Raw genomic sequence first — 5,285 nt, forward strand, 5'->3', positions numbered from 1 at the left:
TCCCGCTATTGTTATTAGTTTCATTCTGGTCAATTATTATCGAAAAGTCCATTCTGTGACTTTTGTATTTTTTTCAGGGGTGGGGATGGATGTGGGGGAAGGAGACATCAACACATCGAGGAGTACACAAGGTGGACGGTGACACAAATGGGTTAAAGCAGTTCTACGGGTGGGGCAGGGGAGGGGAGGAGAGGTTTTAGAGGAAGGTATCGTGAGAAACATTTCACATGAAACAGCGACGACACCAAATTTATGAAATTATAAAATAGTTACATTATTTCTTTTATCATCATTAGAGCCGTACTTTTACACCATCCCCAACCATCGCCCTCCCCCAAACCCATTCTTCATATGAATATCGGAACACATTACAATCATATTCGGATTCAATTATCTACAATTTTTTTCGTGGTAGGCTACTAGGTGGAATACATTAAGCGTTGAGTTATGGAAGATTTAGGAGCTATATACTGAAAAATACATTTACACATTGAAAGCGTGCACACGGCACACACATGCGCTCGCTTGAGGCAGTGGTGGTCTTTCCAGGGGGTTCACTGTTTGGTTTCATTCTCCCATGAAAAACCACCAATTATTTGCTCAGTATGTTGTTCGTCCGTCGCTAACCCTCCCCTTCTCCCTCCCCTCCCTTCCTGCTTCTCCTCAAACACATATTTAGCAGTGCCGCTGTATGCACACTTAAACACGCTGAAGAGTATAGCACATGCCAGTGGCGTACCTAGAATAGTTGGCATTCGGGCGCATGCTTCCTTTGTCACCCGTACAGGGGCTGCCATCGTGGGGTAGGGTGTGAGAGGAGGGGATAAATGGCTTGTTGTGTAAGGTGGTTTAGATGCAAAATGGTGCTATCTTTGGCAAATCTTTGAACTGATTATCTGTTTAGGAATTCTCATTCTTTAGTGAATGAATTCTTAAGTTTTCCTTTTGTTTGTTCAACATATTTTTTATATTTATATATTTTGGACTGTGGCATGGCACCCCCTGACTGGTTCCCGGGGCGGACCTCTCCCGCCCAAACCCGCTTAATAGGTCACTGGCAAACGCGATCATCAGATTGAGAAACAGTTTCCAGAAACTCCGAATATTATTCTTTTGTGTCTCAACCTTTAAACTTATTGTGTCAAAACCCATTTGTGAAATTGTAAGGAGAAAAGTGGAGGTATAGATTGCACGATATGAACCATGGGTATTATAAAAGGCTATTTAATTTCTAACCTGCACGAAGAGTTCGATTTATCTATTTATCTAGATCATCCTGACTATACATTCCATATATTACAATGATGGAGAAGAAAAAAAAGTCTCACTAGAATTAGGTCACCAATCTTTATTCCTGTTATAATTTAATTGACTCATGTTTCCCAATATTAAATCAAACATATGCTTTAAAGAGATGTCAACGTATTAACTTCAATTTCCTGGATATTGAAGCACGAGTAAATATCAAGGGTTTGGTGCATAACGGCGATGATACAGATATCCCCTGCTGAGAGATGACATGTTCCGTTTTGGTTGGGATTGGATGCATGGAGATACCAGGAAACCCGTCGACTGTATGTTACCCTAGTATATGAAAACAAGCTATTTATCGGTTTTGCCACAAACAGTAGCTTCTTGAGTTTGGGGCACTTATATAGGTAATGTTTATTCTCTGAAATAATGCAACAAAGAATGACAAACAAAATGGTCACATATGGCCAAAACTTTTACTCTAGTTTTACCTGTTCCCTTCATAGCGCGTTACCCATAATTTTATCGTCGATGTCAATGAACTCGTGTGTGTATAAATATGAGGATAAATACCGCAGTGTCAAATGAATGATAAACCATGTCACGTCGGTCATGTTGTGTTCGATTCATGCATGATATAATTGGTCATCATTGGGGGGGGGGGGGGAGAGGTGGTGCAGGAAGAGGGGGAGGGGTGGTATTAGCAACTGTCCGTAGAAAATTAATATCGTACTCAATTAAAAATGAACCCAATCTGACTAATTTGCCAAGGGTGTCAATATTTTATTTTATCATAAACCTACTGTATACGGCAAACTAGGCTGGGATCCGATCTCTAAGTGGCACAAAACAAACATTCTATTTATAAAATTCACAAACTCATTTCGAGTCGATTCACTTTTGAAATTCTGAAATTTTAAAATCTAGTGACTCGAGTTAAGATTCATTTGTATAAACTACCTGTTCATGTCACGTGACTTATTTTCAACCAGATATACAAGCCCCTTGTCGCTGAACTCAGGGGAACTGTGTACATCATTACAACAGCCATATTAATTAATTTGATCGGTTCAAGGTTTCGCCGGTAAATGCAGGTTCGATGAAGACAAACACAGTCAAATTCTTCATGGATCCAAATTTGGATATTTATTATATAAAGTACCCCGTTGTTTTACACAACTACGGTAATGAAGTTAAAGGGGGTTCTGCGGATAAATATCACATTGTGAAGGGTGTGAATGGAATCAAACAAGCTTTGGGAACGATAAGAAATATGAAATTTGAAAATCAATGAATTAGGATGAAGTTAAATTTAGCTGGGGAACAGATCAAAATACGCGTGAAAAATAAATTGCTGTTACATGCCTGTGACCAAGCTATATATATAAAGGCCGATGTGATAGTTCACGGACATCATGATAGCTAGAAATTTGGCCTTGGAAAGTGTATGCGTGCTTTATTAAAGTGGGAGGGGCGTTGCGTAGGAGAGGGATAAGTAGAGGAATATGTCTATAAGATTTATAATAAATAAATATATATATATAATTGAAAGTTTTGTGAGTTGGAAAATCCAGAACAGTGAAAAAACTTCCAGCTTCCACTGGGATTCGAACTCGGGCCTCCCGCTTTATATGCGGACACCCCAACCACCAGGCCATGGACGCTGATTGTATGTCCAGAGGTTCGAAACCGGTAAGGAAGGTCGTAATTTCACTGTAGGCGTTTGACACCTGTATCGAACAATACTAGTTCTGTTTTTGGTGACATATTTTGCCTTACTCTAGAGATCAAACATGATGCTAACCAATTCGAAAATCACACACACACACACACACACACACACACATATATATATATATATATATATATATATATATATATATATATATATATATATATGTCACCAAAAACAGAACTAGTATTGTTCGATATAGGTGACAAACGCCTACAGTGGAATTACGATCTTCCTTACCGGTTTCGAACCTCTGGACATACAATCAGCGTCCATAGCCTTGTGGTTAGGGTGTCCGCGTACAGAGCGGGAGGCCCGTGGTTCGAATCCCGGTGGAGGCTGAAAGTTTTTTCACTGTTCTTGATTTTCCAACTCATTACGATTTTCATTTATATATATTCATTTGCCTTTGTCGTTTACCTCCATTGCATTAACATAAAGTCTGTTCAAAGTATCTCTTTCGAGATCCGGCTTTAGGAATCACAAATGATTTTCGAGTTGGATAGCATCATGTTTGATCTCTAGAGTAGGGCAAAATATGTCACCAAAAACAGAACTAGTATTGTTCGATATAGGTGACAAACGCCTACAGTGGAATTACGATCTTCCTTACCGGTTTCGAACCTCTGGACATACAATCAGCGTCCATAGCCTTGTGGTTAGGGTGTCCGCGTACAGAGCGGGAGGCCCGTGGTTCGAATCCCGGTGGAGGCTGAAAGTTTTTTCACTGTTCTTGATTTTCCAACTCATTACGATTTTCATTTATATATATTCATTTGCCTTTGTCGTTTACCTCCATTGCATTAACATAAAGTCTGTTCAAAGTATCTCTTTCGAGATCCGGCTTTAGGAATCACAAATGATTTTCGAGTTGGATAGCATCATGTTTGATCTCTAGAGTAGGGCAAAATATGTCACCAAAAACAGAACTAGTATTGTTCGATATAGGTGACAAACGCCTACAGTGGAATTACGATCTTCCTTACCGGTTTCGAACCTCTGGACATACAATCAGCGTCCATAGCCTTGTGGTTAGGGTGTCCGCGTACAGAGCGGGAGGCCCGTGGTTCGAATCCCGGTGGAGGCTGAAAGTTTTTTCACTGTTCTTGATTTTCCAACTCATTACGATTTTCATTTATATATATATATATATATATATATATATATTAGTTTCTATGTTGGATCTAAATCCGTTATATCTTTATGAACGGTATTATTATATATGAACAGGCTATCCCAGTATCACAAATAACCCAGCCACAAATAATGATGGCAATCATTTTTCACCCTCATACACCTAGTTCTTTGACCTTCCATCATTCCGTTTAATGAAAAGTTGTTTGTTAACCTGAAAAAAAATTATCATCATTGCCTCATGCACACACGTACAAAGATGTGATAGAATGTTTTAAATTGCACATACCCGGAGGTCGTGGACGATGGATACACTGGCATTGTTGGGTCAACGAAAGGTTCTTTTCCGTGTTTTTTTTATATTTTTTATAAATCAATTTTTTCCCCGATATCAAAGCTTCGTCAAACGTTTTTGCAGCCTATTACATGGTTACAGTCTGGTATTTTAGCCAGTAGGCGAGCCGGAAGCCACAAATACGTGACATCAAACTGATCAACCGATGTCCATTTGAGGGGGAAAAATTAATGAAGGGCAAACCTTATTAATTCCAGCCCTCTGGGTGACTACCGCACAACGAATGACCACATCGTAATGAAAAATATGGATCAGAAATCGAAGAAAAAAAAGCCCCAAAATTATAATGGTCATGCAGATATAAATAGGAAAAGGATATATTCTTATATTCATTTCAAAGAGCAAATGGTGCACTCTGTTAGTGCACTGATCATTGAAGTGGTAATTAGACATGAAGATAGCGACAGAAAGCTGGATATCCCTAATAAATCTCCCAGAATCCTCTATTCCGTAACCGCTGTGTCCCCTCGCCTCGCAACCCTGAAAACCGACCGTCTTAACCCCTCCCTAAAAACAAAACAAAAAACAACAACATTGGATTTGGTCAAGTTTATGGCAACCTGACGTAACAAGTCACAAATTACGACGACAGTCAATTCCATGCATAACCAAGGCTTGGAGTTTAGACGAAAACTCACGAGACCTTTGGGATGGTACTTGAAACGGGGTAAGGGAAAGGAGCAAGGGGTTGTGTGTGTGTGTGGGGGGGGGGGGGTGTATGAAGATTATCACTTCCTGCCAAAAAGAACTGGCGAGTTGGTGATAACTTCAGCTTAGGTAAAAAGAAATACACGTTAAATCTGACAAAAGAAA

Source organism: Apostichopus japonicus, chromosome 6 (genome assembly GCF_037975245.1).
Source record: "Apostichopus japonicus isolate 1M-3 chromosome 6, ASM3797524v1, whole genome shotgun sequence".
NCBI lineage: Eukaryota > Metazoa > Echinodermata > Holothuroidea > Aspidochirotida > Stichopodidae > Apostichopus > Apostichopus japonicus.